Below are 23,489 nucleotides of genomic sequence, written 5' to 3'. Positions count from 1 at the left end.
TTTTTTGCAGGACGGGCGGATTAGTTTTTTTGATGAAAGCCCAAAACATTTCAAAGACAATTTTCAACCAAACCAAAAATTTTTTCATCAGCCTCAAAATGTGCCCAGGAAGGCCACTAGATGGTAGTATAACAGGCAGATAACGCACCACTGGTTAGAGACCACTAGTGCTATGTGTCAGCTCCAGGAGCTTTGGGACTGTCCTGTCCCATGGTGGGAATCGTTAGCCGGGCCTCCGGGACAGATGTGCCACCGTACGGCCGTTCCGTCGCTGAGGGAGTGTGTGAACTCTTTTGTCACCCGGTGGCAGTAAATCAGGGATCGATTCTGGTGGTGTTTGTTCCAAAAGAGCTGACGCTTTAGTGATTCTAGTTTAGCTGGATTCTGCAGCAGCGGAAAGGAACTGTGAATGGGGGCTTTTCTCCTTCCAGATCGGGTACATCTGTAGGTCACCTCTGTCCCTAGTGAATACTGCTATGCTCCTCTCAGATCTGTGGGTCCCTAGATCCTGAATGACTTGTCTCTTTCTAACTTAACCTCTTGTCCCAGCCTAGAGATTTCTTCTGGCAAATACATTCCAGTCTCTAGTTCAGCAACAGAGCGCATTGCCTTGAATTTACAACGGGCAGTTAGAATGTGCCCTAGACAAACAAATACAAGCAGCATTTGAAGAAAGGCGGGGGTGGACGTGTTTTAAGAAAAAGCCCTTGGCTTTGACAAACTCCACGCTGGCCTTCATCTCCGAGTTGCCTCTCTGGTTGGCTCGCCTCACTCGCTAATCAGCAAGAGAAAAGGCCTAGCGGAGGGGCGTTCCTGTGGAGCTCTCCGAGGCTGCTGAAGTGCAGTCGCTGTAATCACAGCTCTGGGTTTGTTAAACGATTCCAGATGTTGCACTGATGAGGTCATCCCGGGACTCGGCAGCCATCACGCCGGTTCCATTTTGCAGACTTGCCCGGAGGAGGAAGCATCCGTGCCCTGAGCGCACTGAGCTGTGTTACCTCTTAGCACATCTTAGCGGCTAAGCAGAACCAGGGCTGGTTGTTGCTCCCTCCCCCCGAGAATGCTGTAGTAGGTTGTACTCTTCCTTGTTAGCAGGTTCTGTGCCCTAGTGCGGTGTTGGAGGTGCTCTGTTGCCATTCCTCTAAGACAAAGAAATAAAGCTTTAGCCGCTTGTAATAATTAAAAGACCCCCATGTTGCTTTTTTAATGGACATTGTATCGTTCCTCACTTCCGGCCCTAAACTGTTGCCGGGCAGTTGCCAGATTTCCGTGGCAGGTGCGGGCGTGGCTGGGGCTAGTCTGTAACTCCGTTTGGAAAGCGTTTTAGGAGCTGTGGGTGGGAAGTGCCAGTCGAGTGGTACTGCGTTCCAGTCAAGCTGCTGTGATGGGATTCGCTGACACACCACCTTATTGGTTCTGCTCTTGGTCTAGGGGCCAGGGCCGACTCTGGCTCTTTGGCTGCCCTAAGCCAAAAACAAAAAACAAACAGGGCGGCCAGAACGGCAAAGCAAAAAAAAAAAAAAAAAAAATCTGCGGCACGGCCGGAGCGCGGGTACAGGGGGAGCGGCTGGGGGGTGGGGGAGGGAGCAGGCGGGAGAGAGAGAGAAGGGGGCGGCCAGGGCTACAGCAGGGGCGCTGCCACGCGGCCCCTCCCGCTGCGCTGCCGCCTGCCGCGAGGGCTCCGCTCCGGTCGGCGGGGAGGGAAGGAAGAGGACTGCCCTGCAGAGCGCTCCGGTTCTCCGCGCCGCCGCCCCCTGCAGGGCGGTTGGAGCGGAACAAACAAAAACAAAACCAAAAAAAAGCGGCCGTGCCACCCTAGGATTGGGCAGAACGCCGCCTCCAACAATCTGCCGCCCCAAGCACCAGCTTGCTCAGCTGGTGCCTGGAGCCGGCCCTGTCTGTAGCACGTTGCCTTGCAGGATTTTCGTGTGCTTTGGCAGAATTCATGAATTAAGCCTCACACCACTGCTGGGCAGGAGGGAAAAACTGTTCTCGCCTGTTAGTTTTCAGCACTGGTAACGTATCTCTTGCAAGTAATTGCTGCTGCTGCTGCCCAATACCGTGCTGCAGGATTCAGACCAGAGACGCCCAAGGAGAACCCGGCACGAAACTGCTGGGATCTGTGCCAGACCTGTCCCATCTCTGAGCCCCGAGCATGATGGTGAATAGATTGTTACTGTCTTTTGCACTACGGGATTTCACAGTTCCAACAAAGATGAAAACACTAGGGGGCAGGTTGAGCCCATCTGTAAGCACCTGGCCTACAGGCTACGGTGCAGTGAGACTGCCGAGTACAGCACCATGCTGGTTTCAAGGGCAGTGACTGTAACACCAGGTACCTGCAGATGCAAAACGGCACAAATCTGGGAGCTGGGTACACCACAGAAGCAGCCGATTCCCCAAGGGGTGACACTGATTCCACCCTCCTCTGCCAATCTCAGCACCCTCGTGTCTGCTGAACAAAGCAGGCTGTCTCTCTGCCGCAGTTGATCTAAGAAGTGGGCTGTAGTCCACGAAAGCTTATGCTCTAATAAATTTGTTAGTCTCTAAGGTGCCACAAGTACTCCTGTTCTTCTTTTTTTAGTTGATCTATTGTTGATGGTGAACTTGATGTGTATGAAACAAAGCGAAGGCCTAGAAACAGGGGTGCCGCCGTGTGAGCAGGCACTAGGCAAGCTCTCCCAGAGAGCTTTGCAAACCCATAATCCTGCTCTGTCACATCCAGGATATCCCAGTCCTGCCTAGGGTGACCAGATGTCTCCTGATTTTATAGGGACAGTCCTGATATTTGGGGCTGTGTCTTATATCGGTGCTTATTCATCACTCCACCCCCATCCCGATTTTTCACACTTCCTGTCTAGTCACCCTAGTCCTCCCCCCTCAGCCAGGGCCACACAGAGGTTTTTGGCGGCCTTGGGCCTTGAAACTGAGGTCCCCACCCTTCCCAAAAAATTACCCAAATGACTGAGTGGTACTGCAACGCCAGGTCACATTGCCTCTCACTCAACTGTGGCCCGGTCATCCTGCTGTCATTTTGGGGCCCCTCTTAAATGGGGGGCCTGGGGAAAACTTCCCCTTTGGCCCCCACCTCTGGGTGTCCCGGCCCACAGCTCTGCTGAAGCACTTCAATCCTGACTTACAACAGCATCATTATTCTAGTCTGAGGGGCAGAAACCATGCTGATAAGCACAACTTAAAAAAAACACCACCACCCTAGAAAGGTAGATCTTTCAGTCTCTCCCCAAAATAGACCCACTTCCACACCTCTGCCAATGCCCTTGGAACACCATTGCTAGCCCAGACCCGCGGACAAAAAATCCCTGCCCCAAAAGTCTGCACTATGAGTAGTACAGTATTGTGATCTCCTTGTCACTAGTTTGAATGAAACAGCCATTCAAGATTAAGAGCGTCTCTGATGCTTCTTAGATACACTGGAGATGTAAGTTTCTTAGTATTCAGTGTGCATTAAGGAGGGACTTTTGAGTAGTTGAATTTTCCCTTTTCATTAAGTTTGTGCAAGCTGGAATGCCATATGCATTGCTATCCAGGGATCCAAAGTGCACATCAGGGAATGATCATAGAGATTTCAATAATTTCCTACGGATGTCCCCATGGGATGGGGAGATAAGTAATTCCTTTGGAGAATACAGCTAGCATTTCAATTTCAACGAGTCCCTTCTAGTCCTCAAAGATGTTCAAGTCAAATGACGTGGCAAACAGTGGGCCCAGAGTGATATCTCTCAAGTTGTTATCTACTGTGTACAATGAAACCTGTTAAAATAGAAATGGCTTTATGCTGAAGGTTTACCCCAGATCCAATTCCTAACTTCCGCAAAATCTTGAACAGGTTCAGATCAGGTTTGCATCTATTTCTTAGGGCACATTTTCATTACAGAACTAAATCGGCACTGCTGCAATCGATGCAGCTGCATCGATTTAGCGGGTCTGGTGATGACGTGCTAAATTGATGGGAGAGCTCTCCCGTCGATATCTGTATTCCTCGTCCTCCCCGAGAAGAGTAAGGTCAGTCGTCAGGAGAGCGTCTCCCGTCGACACAGCGGTAAGGGGATCTAGCTACATCGACTTCAGTTACATTATTCACGTCACATGAGTAGCATAGCTTAGATCGATTTATCGCGGTAGTGTAGACCTGTCCTCTGACTCCGAAAGTGCTGGAGGTTGTGTGAGGCAGTCAGTTCTCATGGAGTTTCTGTAGTGTTCTGGATGTAAAGATACTTTTACTCGCAGTATATTATTCAGTCAGGAGGTGTGTCTGTGTGCGGTATAGCGTACCAGTCAGGGAATTGCCCTGGTAAACAAGGAGGAAAACTGGGACATAATCTGCGTGGAAGCCTTTCTATGTGTATGTAGCTGCAGCTGAGTTCTTTAATAAACATCTACTGGTTAAGACTGTGATCCCATACAGCCCTTCAGGACAGGACCAGGCTTAGGAAACACTAAAGAGACTAGGGTGACCAGATGTCTCGATTTTATAGGGACAGTCCAGATTTTTGGGTCTTTCTTATATAGGCTCCTATTACCCCCCACCCCCTGTCCCGATTTTTCACACTTGCTGTCTGGTCACCCTAAACAAGATTCCCGCCTTAGCTGTTTTATCCCAGTTTTTATACTGAGTCCAGTGCATACTGGACTAGACATTAGTTGTCAGTCAGTGCTACACAGAAAGCTATGTAGTCCAGGCCTGGTCAATAAAGCTTATAGTTCTCTACCTTGGGGTCTTGATTCCAAAGATTCATACTTTCCAATGCCAGAAAGGACCATTGTGATCATCTAGTCTGACATCTTGTATAACACAAGGCACAGAAGTTCCTCCAGATAGTTCCGAGAGCAGATCTTTTAGAAACACATCCAATCTTGATTTAAAAATGGTCAGTGCTGGAGAATCCACCACGACCCTTGGTAAATTGTTCCACTGGTTAATTACTCTCACGGTTAAAAATTTACACCTGATTTCCAGTCTGAATTTCTCTAGCTTCAACTTCCAGCCATTGGATCATATTATACCTTTCTCTGCTGGACTAAAGAGACATTAAATATTTGTTCCCCCTGGAGGTACTTATCAACTGTGATCAAGTCACCCTTTAGCCTTCTCTTTGTTAAGATAAATAGATTGAGCTCCTTGAGTCTATCCCTGTAAGGCACCCTCCCATGGTATTAGTGGACTGGAAAGAGTGTTATCATACAATATAACTACATCACCTGTTTTTCTCCAAATACAGAACAGAAATATTTATTGAACACTTCTGTCTTTTCTGCATTATTATTGATAATTCTTCCATTTCCATCTAGTAATGGACCAATACCAAGAGTAGGTTCTTTTTGTTCCTAATATACTTACAAACTCTTCCTTATTGTCCGTAAGTCTTCTGGCCATATTTCTCTTTGCATCCCTTTTCTTCCCTTATCAAAGAGAAGTCAGTGGCTGGGATACATTAATCTTCAGGCCAGATTTGCAGACTGGAATGTTTCATATCAGCCATGGATGAACACCTGAACTCCTAGATACTCTTCTGATCTGTTTCAAACTGGAGGTGGGTCCAAAGCAAATACCCAGATCTTCCCCCCTTTCCCTGCAATAAACTTTGGATGAATTAGGGTCCCCATTTGTGGCTCTGGCCCATTGCTCCTCCATAACTGTTGAGCTTTGCTAGTTTCAAATCAAACATTCAATTCACATTGCTTCTGGGCTTTGAGAGCCAAGGGGAAAAAAATCCAAACAATCAATTAGAATCAACAAGAGCATCCGTTCAGTTGAGGCCGTTCAAACAAAGTCAAGCCACTTCCTGTGTTGTTAATATGAGAGAAATGCAAGGCATCCTAAGAGCTATATCAATTACCCTGTAATTCCCTATTAGGCTTGTTCTGAAAATTACAACTAGCTGGTGTTTATTCTGGTGAAATAAACAGGTCAAGTGAAGATTAAAGGCTGGGGAAAGGATGCTGGGGGTGATTACTAGAAGGGGTGTGATAACATAATCTAGTACTCAGTGAAATATGGGGCTAGCGCAGATTAGAACTAGACTATCTCTGGTGTTCTCTGTCTTCTGACTTTAAAAGTGCTCCTGTATACCTGTCCGGGGGTACTTCCAAAATGAGCCTGAACTGAGGTGAAAAATAGGAAACAGCAGAGGTCCCTCTCGGTCATTGGCTTATCCAGAAAGTGGATTCATTCCTCTGCATTCAAGGGCCCCAGTCTTGACTGGGGCCTCTGAGTGCTGCTACAACAGAAATCCGGCACTACAATCTCAGCTGAGGTCAGAATTTCAGCACTGAAGTCAGTGGAGCTATGCTGATTTATACAAGCTGGAGAGCTAGTCCCGATAATTATAATAATAAATTGGTTTAAATGTGGATTAGCACGACCATGGCATTACTCCAGATTTATGTGAAACTAAGAGCTGAATTTGGTCCTGTGTATCTAGGCAGAAAGAAATGTTCTCCGGGAGAAATTACAAATTGGATGAGGTGCACAAGCGAAACATCATGAGTGATTTTATAATCACAAGCCATTGTGTCCCATCAGTGCTCGTACAGATCAACAAAACTGCACTGTGTGTGGCCTAGCACTCAGAAGCAAACCTACAATAACAAACTAATATAAGTAGTCCAGTTCGCATAACCCTATAGAATGAACCCATTGTAGTGAATCTGATCTGATCAGCATTTTCCAAGGAGGCAGTCACTGTTCTACACAATTGTGGGGGATAGAAATACAGAAAAGTATTTCTGCTATAACCTGAGGGCTTATCAATTGCAAATGATAGAGGAGGAGGAGAAAGACCTGCCGTATAAACTGATTGCAGGATGACTATGAGCCATCAATGTGATGTGGCCACGGAAAAGGCAGATGCAATCCCAGACTGTATTAGGGGAGGCGGTTCCAGTAGATGTAGGGAAGTAGCAATGCCATTTTACAAAGCACTGGTTTGGTTAGCTTAGCGAAAGGAAGGCTGAGCAGGGCTCTCCTTGCTCCCTATAAAGGCAAAGGGGAGTAAACATCAGGGAGGGTGAAGAACTATTGAAGCTAAAGGACAATGTTGGCACAAGAACAAATGGGGATAAACTGACCATGAATAAATTCTGGCTGGAAATGAGAAGAAGGTTCTGACCACCAGAGGAGGGAGGTTCTGGGACAGCCTCCCAGTAGGAGCAGTGGAGGGCAGATGACTTAACTAGTTTGAAAATGGTGCTCAATATGATTTTGGACAGGATTATATGTCGGGATGACCAGCAATAGCCAGGGGCTGGACTCTGTGACCCAGGAGGCCCCTTCCAGTCCTGTGTTAAATATTTAAAACTTCAGAAACAAAGTTCCAGAACATATGGGTCTGGTTCTAAACCCAGTTCCACCAGCTCGACCATGCACAAAAATGTGTATACAATGCTCTAAAGACTAATGCCCAAGTCTTTTACTGTTCATAAGCTGCCTGTCACATATCTTTTCTGTATTCACTGGCATCATGTTTTCAAAGGTCGCTAAGCCAGCTCCCACTGTTGGTTCTGAGAGAGCCAAGGGCTGTTTGCCTGGAGAGCCCTTCATTAACTTGACATGTACAGTCCCTATTTGGTCTTCAGCCTCTGACTTGGCAGGTACGTTGGTTTAGAAAGGCAAATGGATCCTTGACTCGTGAGTGCCTTGTCAAACGCAGAAGAACAAATGGTCTGAAGATCTGTCATGTTTACTTCCCTCTGAGCAAGAGGAAAGGAATGGAATATTGCAACGCATACACGGTCTGCAGAGAACGTCATTAGCCTGAAGCGTGCAAATTTAAACACCCTGGCACTGAGCGCAGCGTGAGGTCCATAAACCACGATCCATTTTGTTGGCATAGTGTAATTAAACAGGCCTCTGCTGTAGAGCTTTCCGTTAGCTCCGTTAGTACATTTGCAGTTCATGCACACACACAATATCTGTGCTGAAATGATGTGCTTAGATTGGTAAATGTGAGGTAATCCAGAGCACAAGGAAGAAACACTTTTAGGTAACCAAGTGTTGATGTGGAGTTTGAGGGGACTCAGAGGATATGTCTACACGGCTGGCACGTGTCAGCTGATTCGGGCTTGTGGGGCTCGAGCCACAGGGCTGTAAAATTGTGATGTAGATATTCGGGCTTGGGCTGGAGCCAGTGGCGTAGCCAGCTTCTAAGAGGAGGGGGAGCAAATATAAAAAAGGTGCCCCCCCTTGGCTCCTCTGGCCCTGCCGTGCCACCCCCGTGGCCCCCCCCTCGCTCCTCCGGCCACCATGCTGCGCCCCCCCGCTCCTCCGGCCGTGCCCGCCGCCCCCCCATGTCTGCCGGCCACGCTGCGGGCCGCCAGGCTGTACCCCCCCTCGCTCCTCCGGCCGCAGCTGCCAGGGTGTGCTGCAGGTCGCCAGGCTGCGCCCCCCCTCCCAGGCCCCACTCCTCCAGCCGCGGCTGGGGTGCACTGCAGTCGCCAGGCTGTGCCCCGCTCCTCCGGCTGCTGCTGCCGGGCCATGCTGCGGGCTGCATGCCGCCCCCCCCCCCCACACTCCTCCGGTCGCTTTCGGAAAGGTGAGAAAAGTGGCTGCTTCCCCTGCACCCCGCTAGCTACGCTACTGGCTGGAGCCTGAGCGCTGAGATCCTACACTGGGGAAAGGTCCCAGAGTCTGGGCTCCAGCTGAGCCCAAACATTACACCGCAATTTTACAGCCTGGCAGACTGAGCCTGAGTCAGCTATACGGGCCAGCCACGCGGTGTAGACATACCCAGAGGGACCTTACCTATCATATGTGGTGCAATTCTTAGGCCCAGCTATGGAAACTGTGCTTAAGCTCGGTCTAAATTGGTTCTGGCAAAACCAGTTTCTAACAGGGTTTGGCAGGAGGGATAAGGTCACATTATTTTAGAAACCAGTTTAAAAAACGGTCTTTAAACTGAAATCCTTACGTGGTTCCTTAATCCAGTTCCAGACCCAGGCCTTACTCATAACATCCCGCACTGAGCTAAGAACAGAATACCGGTGTTGAGTTTGGAATTGCCATGCTTTTCTTGGTTCATCTGGCAACCTTAGAAGGACACTGTCAAGATCAATATAAGCCCTAAAATTTGTCTGCCTTCCTTTTTTAGGTTGCCTTTGAAGGTCACACCATTCTTTGTGTATATGCTTTTCCACGACAAATGCTGCCATGCTTATTTCCTTACCTAAACACAAAAATGAGTGTCAATAGTCCAGCTCTTATTGGCAACCCTACAATAACAAACCAGTGTGAACAGCCCCCAGGCCTCATTAACAGCCCCGTAATAACAAACTAATGTGTGTAGCCTAGTCCCATAAGCCAACCCCACAGTAAGAGATGTGTAGAGCTCCGTATTGCCAAACCCGAATGTTAAAAATCACGAGATTGGCTTTAAAATCATGAGATTATCCATAAATAATAGATGTGGTGTTCTTTTTATTTGCCCTCTGAGTTTTGAGCCTTTAGGGTGCACTGGGGGTCACATTTTGAAGCTTTCTCCATAACCACGAGGACTAGAAACTTACTTTTTCTTTAAGAATGAAGGCTGAAATCATCACATCACATTCACTTGACTCCAGGAGCTGGGGCTTTAAGGGAAACAATTATCATGAGACACATGACAAAAATCGTGAGAGTTGGCAATACTGACGTCGAGCTCAGCCTTCTTGAGCAACCCTACAAAAACAAACTGGTGTATGTGTATATGATGGGGAGCAAAGTGTGAAGAAGAAATAAAATGCAGTCTCAGGCTTCCCAGAGGTTGCTTATAAATACCAGTGAGTTGAAACGTAGCCCCAAAGTACTGACAAACAACTGGACGGTGTCCCTTTAATGTTGTTGTTATGGGTTTAACAATGGGGAGCAGTATCAAAGCAATTAGCTTAATTGTCACTGCCAGCAACAGATGCAGGGGGATAGAATCTTCCTACACATGATGCTAATGAACCTAGATGGGAATAATTGGCAGCCAGGATGAAAAATCTTTGTAACACAGAGTCACACCAACCGGACAGCTGAATCTGCACGCAAAGTTGGGTTCCTCTGCTGTTGCTATTGTTGTTGCTACACAGCTCATTCCTCGGCTCCCTCTGTCCCTCTCTAGTCGTCCTTTGATCTGGAATCCTTTTCCGTGCACTGTTCCACGCAGGCCCTGCTGAGAGGTCAGCCCAGCTGTAGGCGAAGGCCCACACATTCAGAGACTCCGCCACGTTGACACCCTGTGAACTTTCCCCCACTCCCTTCCCGGCCCCCTCCCCCGCCCCACCACCCTTGTAATCCTTGCATCACGTTCAGGAAATGCAGTCTCTTTTCCAGGCTGCTCCACCAGAGACAGAAAGCGAGGCAGAGCTTACAAGAGCGATGGGATAATTCTGCCTCCATCTTCAAGGATCATTTTGCACAGAGAACCACTGCCTCGTAGCAGATCTACTCTGTATAAGCACAGATACGGCATCTGTTGTCATTCAGCATTGTGGCTGGGCTTCAAGAATGCCAAGACCCAGATCCAAACCTATTGAAGACTATGGGAGGCTTTCCATTGATTTCAACGGTCTTTGTACCAGGCCCCAAGGGGCCCCATTTGGGACACTACTTAAACACATGCTTAACGTTACCCACCCTCTTAGAATAGGGATGCTTTCCTCAAACAAGAGCCGCTTATTTCAGCCTCGTGGGCCTGCTCCAGTTCTAACCTTTGGGGAGAGTTGTATGCAAGAAAATAGACACAATTGGAGCCTTAGAGGACAATGATGACAAGAAGCCACAGTAGATGCTCTGAAATTGGATACAAATTAACTGGCTCAGGTCTGGGCATTTAGGGTTAAAAACTGGCCCTCGTTTCTAAGGATTTAATGTTCCCACCTGCCTTTAATGGGACGGTTCTCATTATAGCTACTGCCATAGGTAAAGACTTAAAGTCCAACAGTAATTACTCCCACGAAAGAAACATTGTTTTCTTGTCATGTTCCATTAGTTCACAGCATGAGCCAAAGAATTAATGGCCTTATTATCTGGCCTTCAGAATATAGCATATTAAAGAGGTGCATTCAGCTCGGAAGAATACAGAAGACGTCAGGCAAGCCACCGGCACATGGAGAAGATGGCTTCCAAGCAGCATGCAGGCCTTGATGGGCATCATCCCAGGTTCATATATAGGCAGCATATGTAAAACCCATGGCGCTGAATAACTCACTGACCTCTGTTCATGGCCATTCAAGAACTGTGGAGGGAGGCGATAGAAGACAGGAGTAGCAAGTTGCCTGGTAGAGGCTACCCAGTTCTGTGGGCACACCAGGAGGAGTAGAGGTGAATAGAAGGAGGAAGGCAGGTTCAAGGAGACACAAGGAGCCAGAACATGGGTGGGAAATATGACAGGGGCTGTTGCAGGGCTAGGTCTTGAAGCATGTTATCCATTCCCCTCATGTCTCCCTCGGCGGCTGGGGAGATCTTGCTTGCTCGAGTGGAAGGCGCTCTGATATTATTGTGAAGAGGGCAGCCTAAGGACTAGAATTGAGCAGAAGAGGTCTTTGCTCGGAACATCGGGCAGAGCATTCTCAAAAGTCCATTCTGAGCGCTGGAGTTTGCTTCCCCCATTGCTCCCGCAGAACTTGTGTTTTCTAATCCTCGAGGCATGGTGCAGACTTCACCTCTTCACTCAGGCTTCAGCCTGAAGTGGGTCAGCTGTGCCGAGTGCTTTGTTCCTGGGGTTCTTTGAGCAATCGGTTGGGGCTGGCAAATTGAAGTTTCTTGAGAAGAATCAAATCGAGGTGGTTTATCTCCTAAATCCACCCAGAGAAACTTAGGTTGAGTCAAGTCATCAATTAATAAATGAGGCACCCTGGGCTGAATTCCTCCCTGCAGAAGAGCTGTATTCTAACTTTGCACCTTGGCTGGGGCAATTGGAGCTTTGTTCAGCTCCTGGCCCAGGTTAGAGCAGCTTCAGGACTGCTCTAATTTTGGCCCTGATGCCCACGGACCCTATGGGTGGTTCCAACAGCCAGGAAAAGATGTAGCATAGGCATGCCCTTGCCACAGCCTTTTCCTCTGCAGGCACCAGCCCTGCAAACTCCTATGCCCGCAACTTCAACAGGGGGCAGCGCAGAGCTTGGCTAATGGCTAATCGCCAGGTGGACTCCTTGAGGGAATTAATTAGTGGGTGGAGCCTACTGCTTTAAAGACTCTCTATATAGGCATAAAATGGCCTTAGGATTGTTCTGAACATTCAGTTCCCTGAAGATAAAGGGCCTAAATGTGTACTCATGTTTTACACCATTGCGACGCCACTGGAGTCACTGGGATTACTCCTGATTTACATCGGTCTAACCAAGATCAGAATCAGGCATGTTTGTTTGAACTCTGTGACTCTATATTATAGTTGTTACTGTGGTCCCAGGAGCCCCAGTTGCGGACCAGGACCCCACAGTGCTAGGCGCTGTACAGACACAGAACAAACACACGGCCTTGTTCCAAGGAACTTACAGTCTAAGTATAAGGCAAGAGACAACAGATGGATCCAGACAGACCGACTGCGGAGTATCAGGAAACAACAAGATGATACTGGTGAGTGTGACAGGCAGTGGTCTCTGCACACCAGCTGCCTAACGGTTGTCATGCTTTTGTAGGCACCAATGTGGCTCATTTGGAAGGGCTCCTTTGCATCAGAGGGCAGGCAGGGGAGAGATCTGGGAATACTGAGAGCTTCTGGCCCAAGTCCGAGGTTGTAAGCTCTTTAGAAGACAGAGAGTAAAAACAAACTCTCGCACTGCTCCAGAAAAACACACATGGAAACCAAACTGTTGGCCTTGGTCTCCTGGAAGAGTATCAAATCTTTTATGAACTGAATGGCCTGGAACATCAGGGGAAGGCTGGATTGTGGGCAGGTTTTCACATCAGAAAGTACTGCCAAGCAGGGGAGGTTGAATTCTTCGTTGCAATCATTGAATTGACCAACTTCGCCTGCCCCGCTTTTTTTCCCCACTATGTGTGGAAATTGAATTCTACCCATCAGGTGTGACTCTTACAGCCTTGCTCATTCGCCACCCTCGTTCGGCGAGTGGTTTGATGAGCAAGCTTTCGTAGCCTCCAGTCCGTGGGTGAAAAGATTGCTTCCCATTAGGCTGCCACGCAGGGGAACGAAGGAAGATAAGGTCGCCTCTGCCTCCCCCTGCGGCCTGCCCAGATGATGAAGCTGGGCCCAGTGGGAAGCGGGGAGGAGTTGGGGAGCAGGCTCCATGGGGCTGTTAATCCTTCATGTGCATGTGTGGGTGGAAAGCGGGTTGCAGCTTAACTCCACCCACCCACATGCACCAGCCAGCAGAGATGATGCAGCACAGGCAGGGGTGTCAGCAGCTACTGGTGCAGGGCTGCAAGAAATTACTCCTCTGAGTCCTTCCTGGGGCTCCTCTCGGGCTGGCCCTTACTCAGAACTTTGAGCAGAAGGTCAGTACACGGTCAGGAGTATTTACTAGTCATTATTTAGGCCCTATAACCAGCCACCTAAGTCATACGGTACGGGTTGTGTTCCCGGACTGGCTTTCTCAGCCAGAACGGACCTTTTCTTCTGTTGGTGAATGACCTCCGACCTTTTGCAGCTGTTAGGCTCCATGGGGAGAACAGTAGAGGGAGCATTTCGGGTTCAATCCCCACAGATGACCCCTTGTGGGTGTCGTACCCCAAGGCCATATTGATTTATTCTTCCACCCTTAGCTACATGAGGACACTTGTTTGCCAAAATGTCACCCCCTAAGTGGCAAAAATGAGATCTGTAGGTGAACCCCCAAGTGGTTGGTCATTTTCCTTACCCAAGAGATGGGAATCTCCTCAGGGCAGTGAAGGCAAAGAACTGGCTTTCTAGAGCCACTGTCTCTCCTACAGCAGGCTAGGTATCTGCCTGTCTCTCTCTCATTCCTGCTTCCTGGGTTATTTTTCCCCTGGAGGTTAGTCATTGATAGGTGTTTGATGACACCGACATGGGACGGATACTTTGGTGATCTTGCTACCCACCTCTCCATCCTGCTGCTCCCACCTGTAGGGATCAGGTATGTGCTTTTACAGCCCATGACAGAGCACAGATAAGAGACAGTCCGAAAGGGAAGGAAACCACCAACCGGCATGTCAACCTTGAATTAGAAATCCTAATTGTGCTGTTGCTGCATAATCTAGCTGCCGGAGCGGGGCGTCAGGAACGAACTGTATCTGTTGTTCCCTGGCGTGGGCTCCGCCTGGGCACAGAGCTGATCACAGCAGGGTGCTAGACAGGACCTCATACGGCCTTTTATACAGTTTGAAAAAGAAGGAAAAATACCAAAAAAACGCCCCCTGCAAGCCCTAGCTTTCCTGCTATGTCACGAGCTGGCAGGATCAGTGACATATTAATCAAATTAGGCATCTGGTAATCAAACAAGAACAAACACAGAGAGCTGAAGGAGGCCAAAAAGATCTCCTAGGAAAACAAGGCAAAGTCAGCAAAGGGATTGGAGATGAAATACGGATTTGCAAAGGCCACTCGGGATACTTCCAGTGTTTGTGAGTAGGACAGCTGGACCAGTTCTCTCTCAAGAAGTATACTGAGCTAGGGCCAACCTTGCCCAGCTGGGCCTCTTAGCTTGAAATAGTTCTTTCTTTCTTTCTTTCTTTCTTTTCTTTCACTGGGAATAAAATGATAGCTACTGCATAGTAACAAAAAGAGCAAGAGGAAAGAAAATGTGAGAGCCGAGCTAGCCTAAGCTCCCAAACCGAAACCACTTAAAGCCTCCAGCAGAAACTCATAAGTGTCCCGCTACTGTGAGCAGCACATGCAATTCATGCCCAATAAAATTCCTTGAGGTTGTGATGCACCATTGAATGATCTGGCAGCGTGTGTGTGGACTGGAACTGGAGGTTCCTCTAGCAATGCGCACTCATTTGTTCCCAGGGAGTTTTGGACTGACCATCAGCAAACGTCTTCAGGGAGGTATGGATAGGGCATCCTTTAGTCCCCCCGTGAGTGAATCTTGCTGGGTAGAAAACTTCACACAACCTGGATAGTAATGTGCCAGGACAAATGAATATCTGTGTCCAGCCGAGAACTGGACCCACTTGAAGATGGAATTGACTTATTTTTATTTTGGCCCTTGTGGTCACAACCATGGAGTCCTTGGCTTATCCTTGGGCTCCGTCCTGAGATTGCCAAGATGGGCACCACTTGTGGTGGTAGGTTTGAAGGGCCAAAATCTTGTCCATTACAAAATGGGCTAAGACTCTGAACTCGTGTTACGTAGGCTAGCTAACAGCCATCCGAGAATAAAAATAGTGTGTGTTTCCTCTATCACCTCTTGTAACGTACTAATTGTTGTGGTAGCATTTACCCGCACCAGCCAAGCTCCAAGCCCCGCCATGCCAGGCCCTGTACAGACACACACAAAGAAGAAAGTCCTTGTCACAAATTGCTTACAAGCCAGGTTGACCACACCTTCCTTCTGAGACTCTCAAAGCCCTTTACAAAATATTATGTAAACCTCAGGAAAAAAAATATGGAGATATACCTATCTCCTAGAACTGGAAGGGACCCTGAAAGGTCATTGAGTCCAGCCCCCTGCCTTCACTAGCAGGACCAAGTACTGATTTTTGCCCCAGATCCCTAAGTGGCCCCCTCAAGGATTGAACTCACAACCCTGGGTTTAGCAGGCCAAGGCTCAAACTACCACCACCGGCAAGTCCCCCGGGAGATGAGTAGATGGTTACAACAACTGTCACCCCATTGGGCTGGATTCAAACCTAAAGCAAAGCTCTCCGTAGCCTATTCCTAGACGTGGGACTGAGCCATGAAACCTTGAACCTGGATCTGAAGTTGAGGGATGCTCCGATCCGGGATTTTGATTTAGGGCCATCTCTTGAGCCCATTACCTGTGAAGGAGCTTTGATTCATGTCATAATGTCCATTGCATGAGTGTACATGGATTTATTTGTTTAATTGTGAAGCATTGGAATGAGCCTGAAAATATCAGGGGACTTGGTGCATATGGGGTGGTGACAACATTTCTCAAAGTTTGCGGTCTGGCTGTGCTGGGCAGCTGTGCCAGTTGTTCCATTCCCCTCGAACACCAGCAGAGTTGTCCAGAAGGCTGCTACAGGATGGAGCTGAGACACCTCTGAAAACCAAGCCCCCAAGGGCTCAAGTTGAGCTCCCCTAATAAGAGGCACTCAACATCCGTGGCAACTTTTGAGAATTTAGGGCCAGATCCCAAAGTACCGTGAAGTCAATGGAAATCTCTTCATCGGCTTCCGTGGGTGTCGGATCAGGCCTTGAGAACTTAATCACCTAGTATGTGCTGCCTCCAACACGGCACCTCACCAATACTTCCCTGGGTCAAAGGCACTGACATGAATACCACGGCATCCCGCTGGGCCGGAGACGCTGCTGCTGCAGTGGGCGCTGGTGGCGAAGGAGTTAAAAGGAAGCTTGCCCACCCTGAAAGACTGCACGGGAACCAGAGCTGCTATTTTGCAGCGGTGCAAGACATATTGTGCTTGGCAGCAAGGCAGCGGGAAATACTGTGCATTCCCCTGGGCAGCCTCACCACTGCTTCCTGCTGCACAGCAGTAGTGCAACGGGAACCTCCCATCCCACTGCCTCAGCCCACTGTTTATCCACCACAACGGGGCTTCCGCCGTGTTATTGTTACAATCGCTGACGGGTCTGAAAGCTCTCACCCCCCCCGCCCCCCCGACGGGCTAGCCCACTGAACAAACGGGCTGTGTTCTGTGGGTCTGGCAGCTCAATGGGCTCACTGTTGGGTTATTTAAGAATACATATTAAAGAAGCGGAACGTGGAGATCAAAAGGCCCTTCCCAGGATTAAAAAATGCACGTTGGAAATTAAAAAACATTTTGTTAGGCTGAAACCGAGCCCAAGGCTTCTGTGAATGTGCTTGAAACACTCAAACATAGAGTTCATTAAACGTCCATTGTCAGCCTTACATGGGCTGCAATGAACATCCATGAGTTTCTGCTACTTTGTCCTTGGAATAATACTATTTAGGGGACTATTTAGGGGACTTCATGACATCCATGACGCTAACAACAGGTAACATCCGTTATCCCTGCCCCAGGAGCTAACATTCTACAGTGGTGGCCTTTAAATGCATGGTGATTGTCTTGTGGGGGGACTATTTAGGGGACTCCATGACATGACATTCTACAGTGGTGGCCTTTATTTAGGGGACTCCATGTCATGACATTCTACAGTGGTGGCCTTTATTTAGGGGACTCCATGTCATGACATTCTACAGTGGTGGCCTTTATTTAGGGGTCTCCATGACATGACATTCTACAGTGGTGGCCTTTATTTAGGGGACTCCATGTCATGACATTCTACAGTGGTGGCCTTTATTTAGGGGACTCCATGACATGACATTCTACAGTGGTGGACTTTAAATGCATGGTGATTGCTTTGGTTGGGGATTATTTAGGGGACTCCATGACATCCATGATGCTATCAACAGGTAACATCTGTTATTGCCTCAGGAGCTAACATTCTACAGTGGTGGCCTTTAAATGCACGGTGATTGCCTTGGATGGCTAAATAGGTATCTGGAGCCAGAGAGCCTCAGTATTTGCATTATCCAAGGTAATTCCCACAGGACATAGTTGTATAGGGAAATTAGAAGGGAGTACAGAGGCCAGCTTGTGTATTTCTCCTAGGCAAAAGGGTCATATTTTGCAGGGCCGCCACTCAGACAGAGATAAACAACAACAGGAGAAGAAAGAAAACCCCCAGGTGGATCTCAGTTTCATGAATGGGTTTCATGGGGTATCTCAAGGAGCGGGAGAGGATGTCCTGAGGAAATGAATCAGATGGTTGTTCTAAGCCTATCGCGAGGCACAGAAGTAAAGGGGGTAGGAGAAGGAAACTCAGGAGAACAGTTGGGATAGAGGAGTTGGAAAGAAGAAAAAGGAGGAGGCACCTTGTAACAGTTTTGGCGGGGGTCTAACCAGTGCTGACTCTGGGAGAGACGTAATGGTGACTTGAAAAGGAGAGAATGAGCTATCACTTTAAGGTACCTGAGCAACCTATTTTGGAATTCACGTAGGAGAAAGCTGCATCTCCTCTGTCCATACAGCACTGGGAGACTTCATAGGCTGAGCAACATTTTTCACTAAGCAGACACTCCGTGGGGACAAAGGATCCCTTCCCACTAGCAACACAGTTACCATAGGATCTGTTCCAGTTAGAATAATGGCTATGAAACAGTGAAATTAGCCAGATTTGGGTAAGAGGCATCACAAACTCTCATTAATGACACACCCCAGTGGCAGCAGGATTATTTCTAGTATTTATTATTTGTGTTATGGTATCTCTTAGAAGCTACAATCAAGGTTGCACAGATCGCATTGTGCTAGACACATTACAGCCATACAGTTAGAAATAGCCTCTGCCCCGAAGACAAAGGGTGGGAGGGGAAGTGACTTGCCCAAGGTCACACAGCAGGTCAGTGACAGAGCTGAGGATAGAACCCAGGCATCCTGATTCCTAATCTGGTACCTGGTCCACAAAACCATGCTGAAAGCAGCGCGTGAAATTGACTAGAAAATGGTATGTCCAACGAGTACATTCACAAGGCTGCCTCGGTCATTCTCAGATTTGCCATGCAAATGTAGAGATTATTTAGATCCCAAGGAGAATGAGGTATGCTCCTCTGGAGTCACAAATCCTCTTCTAAAGCCTCAGATGTCTCAAACATCACTCTCCAGCTGGGATTACAGCAAGGTATTGTTTAGGGAGTGCAGTCTTGAAGAAAAGTAAATGAGATTTGCTACCCCTTTTAAAACCAGGATTATGTTTTAGCTTGGGAAAGCCATGCCATCCCACTCGGAGATGTTTTGTTCTCAATCACTTCCATGCCTTATTGCCTTAATTTATATGAACAATGAAGGCTGGGATTAGATAGGTAGAACAGGTGGAGATTGAAGTCTGTAATCTGACCAAAGGACAGCACTCTCTCGCTCTCTCATCTAATCTTTTCCTGTAGTAGCTAGACACAGCCAAAACGTGTATTCAGGTCCTTGGTTTGGGCCTTGGGCAGGGCTGCCCAGAGGGGGGGGGGGCAAGTGGGGCAATTTGCCCCGGGCCCTGCAGGGGCCCTCACGAGAGTTTTTCGGGGCCCCTAAAGCGGGTCCTTCATTCGCTCCGGGGGCCCCAGAAAAGTCTTGTAGGACCCAGGCCCCCGGAGCTTCTTCCGCTCCGGGTCTTCGGTGGCAATTTGGCGGTGGGGGCCCCTGCCACCGAGGACCCCAGGCCCCCTGAATCCTCTGGGCGGCCCTGGCCTTGGACCTTCTCTTTTTTACAGGAGATTTCATCTTTCCATGTTGAAATATGTGTGAGGAACAAACTAACATTGCAGACACGGTGTGTCAAAGAGATCCACTTCAGTAAGAAAAAAGTTTCCATGTGCAACAAGGAAACACTGAAACTGTGGATTTTTTCCCCCCAACGTGCAGCCATAGGATGTTAGTCACACCCCAGCCACTCCAGAGATAGTCACAAAGTGATCATATCTTCTCTGTCTACATGATCATACAAAAACATCTCTGAACTGAAAATAGGTGGGGTGACCGGTGTAGAGAAGCAGAACTGGTGTCTTCTGTGACACCTGTTGAGCTCAAAAGCAACAGAGAATCCTGTGGCACCTTTAAGACTAACAGATGTCATGCGTCTGACGAAGAGGGTATTCACCCACGAAAGCTTATGCTCCAATACATCTGTTAGTCTTAAAGGTGCCACAGGACTCTCTGTTGCTTTTTACAGATCCAGACTAACACAGCTACCTCTCTGATACTTGACTGTTGAGCTCAGTAGCTCTCCCTTGTCTTGGTCTGAATGGTTAGGTTCTTCTAAACATTAGTGTGTCTATCCCTGTGTATTCCCAAAAAGAATTTGGGACCACATGGTCTGATAGTTAGGGGAAACAGACTGGCCATTATGAGAACTGGGTTCCATTCCTGGCTCGGCTACTGATCTGATGTATGAAGTGAGCAATGGCATGTTTAAAACAAAACCAACCCTCTCTGTGCCTCAGTTTCCCTACCTGTCAAATGGGGGTAATAATAAAGCACTTTGTAATCAGACCAGAGTGTCCATTCAGGACCAAATAAATAATAACACATAAATCTTATATTGCAACTTTTATCCATAGATCTCATAGAGAGTTAGATTTCCTAGAAAGTATCCTAAACACAGGCCCAAATTGTTAAAAAAACAACAACCCTGTAATACAGAGTGGGCAAGGGAGTGATCCCCTCACTCAGCTACGCTTGTTGTTTCTGATACAAACCAACGCTGCCTCCTGCAACGCTGGATGAGCGCCAGGAATGCTGGTGACTCAGCCCAGAGGTATAATCCAACCCTCTCAGAGGGATTTGTAGATAAGATGGCTTTTCCTGTGCAAGAAATGTTCCAGTCGCCTGACGTCATTCAATGTATATGCTGTAGTGTAAATGCTTGGAGGACACCCCCATTAGAGCAAGCTGCTACAGCTGCAGCCTGTTTTGAGGGGATAAAAAGGGCAGTACATAGATAAGAACAGGGTTGTGTATTTGGACTCCACGTCCTTGGGTGACTGTCTCTTGTTTGTCATGGATCACTTCTATCCTCAGGGCACACTTACCGTTCTGGGATAACGTGAGAGCTGGGCATCTTGCAGTGTCTCCTCTATCCAGAGACTAGAGATGAGGTTCACTGCACTCCTAGATGAAAAAGGTGATATCAGTGCTGTGTATTTCTTTACTGTTACCTGATAGTTACATGACTTGCCACGTGCCATTTTTTGGCATTTGTGAACAATGCTCTGATATTACAAAGCTGATGTCACGCATCACCGGAAGCAATCCTTGCATGTCATCTAGTGTGTCTTTGTCTATTTCATTGCACTGAAAAATGGAATCTCAAACTGGCCCTATATCTCCACTTACCTTGCGTGGTGTCCAGGAAATTTACCTGCTGGCCAGTTTGCCCATTGGAAACTTTTCCAAACATGTCATGCAGCCCAAGAGAACTTGAAATAAATCTTATTAAAGTTGCCATGAGGTTTTCTGCAGTATAGGCTCTTTAAGCCCAAATGTTATTTTTCATTTATGGACGAACAGAACAGCTGGAGCATTTAATAGCTCCTCTCCTTTCTAAATAAGAGTCGAACAGGCATGTTTTTATATGCTTTGGTGTGTACTGCTTTCATTACCTCTTTGTTTTTCAGCATTCAGCCTGCTGACAAATGTAAACCAGTGTGAAGATGGTGGAGGAGGGGGAAATCGCATTGCTCATTTATCTTCTACTCTGATGCACTGATGTTAAACTAGGTTACAGGAGTTTTTCATTACGGGGCGAAGTGAACATGTTGCAGATGAAAGAAATTGAAGCACACCTGGATGGCACATGCATAATAAGACCACAATCCTGCAAACATGTATGTGCTACTGAGAGTGTAGTTCCATTAACTCCTCTGGGTCCACTCATGGTAGTAAAGTTATTCAGGAGTGTTTGCATGACTGAGGGTAAAGCTAGTCTGGATTTGATTTATAGGTCATGATCTTGAGCAGTCTTGGTTCCGATCCAGAAAACCGGGCTGGTTGAATTTTTTCCAATGAAAACATTTTTTGTTGAAAAATGAGGTTTTGTCCAAAATTGAATTGTTTTGCCAAAACAATTTTTTTTGCTTTTTTTTTTTTTTTAAAGTGCAAAATGAATGTCATTCCTAGATGAACACCATCTGGCAGCCAATGGCAGATCTAGCGGTGACATCACAGCATCATCCAATCAGTATTGTCCAATACTGTCGTGTTTTACTCTGGATGAGGCGGGAGAAGAAAGTGCCCCCACCCTGGCTCACTCAGGGAAAGTATTTAGCTGTCCATTGTTAATCAGAATTTTATGACCTTTGTGTTACTAAATGGCAGAGAAGAAAGTAAACGTGTCCTTTATTTCCAAGTACAATTTCAAAAGCAGCATGTGCAAAATGGCACCTCAGTCTCAAATGTTTGAGATAAGCATTTGCTGGGGACTTCAGAAATAAGGTCACTGCACAAACGTTTATTAAAAAGTGCACCAGTATCTAGTACATAGCTCCTAATGAGACTCAGCTGCCCCAAGGATGTTTTCCATAGATCTCTGTTATTAATATTATGGAAGAAACAGTTCCAACAGCCCTTCAGTTTCGCTGGCACTTTTGGGGGTTCTTGCGGGTAGGTTTACACAGCAGCTGGGAGAGAGCCTCCCTGCCCAGGTAGACACACTCACAGACTGGAGAAGCTGGAAATGCTGGATGTCAGATTCTCTTGGGGAGGTTCTCCTGCTACCAGCAACAAATTCTCTCAAGGACAATTAGGTCAAGAGCACCTCAGCCTGGGGAAAACCCTTCTGCCCACCACAAAACAATCATTCAATGACTCATCTCCAAATTCCTGCAGATTGGACTGGAATATATAGCGTCAATTAATGGGATGATTCGTTTTTTTCAGAGAAACTCCGTTCTAGACGTTGGTTTTTAATATCTCTGAAATGTACAGCTGTTTATTTTCTTTGGTGCAAGGCATGCACCAATACAGCCAAGTACATATTTAAAATAATTCCGTAAAGCACGAACAATTTTGAAAATGCCCATATACTTCAAAAGTGACCCGCTCCCCCGCATCTTTCCAGGAAAGACCTCCATCAGCGTCTGCTACTGATGAAACATCATTGGGTTCCAGCCCAAAATCAAAGGCTTATTGACTTTCATGGTTTCTATAGAGATTCCAAGAAGCTAAGGAGAGTTGTGGGGATTGCGATTGTTAATGCAAGAGAATGGGAAATGGTACCAAATACTCCATATCCCACAGATAACTTGAGTAATCAGCCACTCACTTCTCATTCAAATTCCTTCCTATTTATAGGAAATTAGAAACAGAGGATATGCCAGACTGGATCACACCAGTGATTGTCTGTTTTCCTTTCCCCCCCCTGTTCTTTTTTGACGATATATTCTGTGATCTGTTGGCTCTTTATTTGATCCCACTACTGACACCATGTATATATTACTGAGCCCAGAACATTGTGGTGGGGCTGAATGCAAAAATGTCTGTTTTTCCTGTTAACACAGACTCTCAGCTCCTTAATATATGGCCCCTGGTTGCCACCCTGAGTAGTATATTTAAATGTTCACAACTAACATCACCATATCATGTCTCCAAGAGCAGCCAACACCAGATGATTAGAAGAATGTACAAGGATCGCTTATTCCATAAGTGTCTAATACACTCACCCACAGAAAAAGTTTCTTGCTAAAGTCCATTAATCAGAGGTTGGCTTATACCTTAAAGCAGGAGGGGTTACATCCCTTGCACATGTCTTCTATTTGTTTCAAGCCTTCCTATTGTAACTCTAGATATTCTCGTTTTCTATGTAAATGGCCTGTGCCTATTTAAGCTGTCAAACTCAGTGTTATCTTGTGGCAATGAGTTCTGTAGTCTAATCAGGAACTCA

Source organism: Malaclemys terrapin, chromosome 17 (genome assembly GCF_027887155.1).
Source record: "Malaclemys terrapin pileata isolate rMalTer1 chromosome 17, rMalTer1.hap1, whole genome shotgun sequence".
NCBI lineage: Eukaryota > Metazoa > Chordata > Testudines > Emydidae > Malaclemys > Malaclemys terrapin.
The sequence above is the reverse complement of the archived record's forward strand: the minus strand, read 5'-3'. Positions refer to the sequence as shown.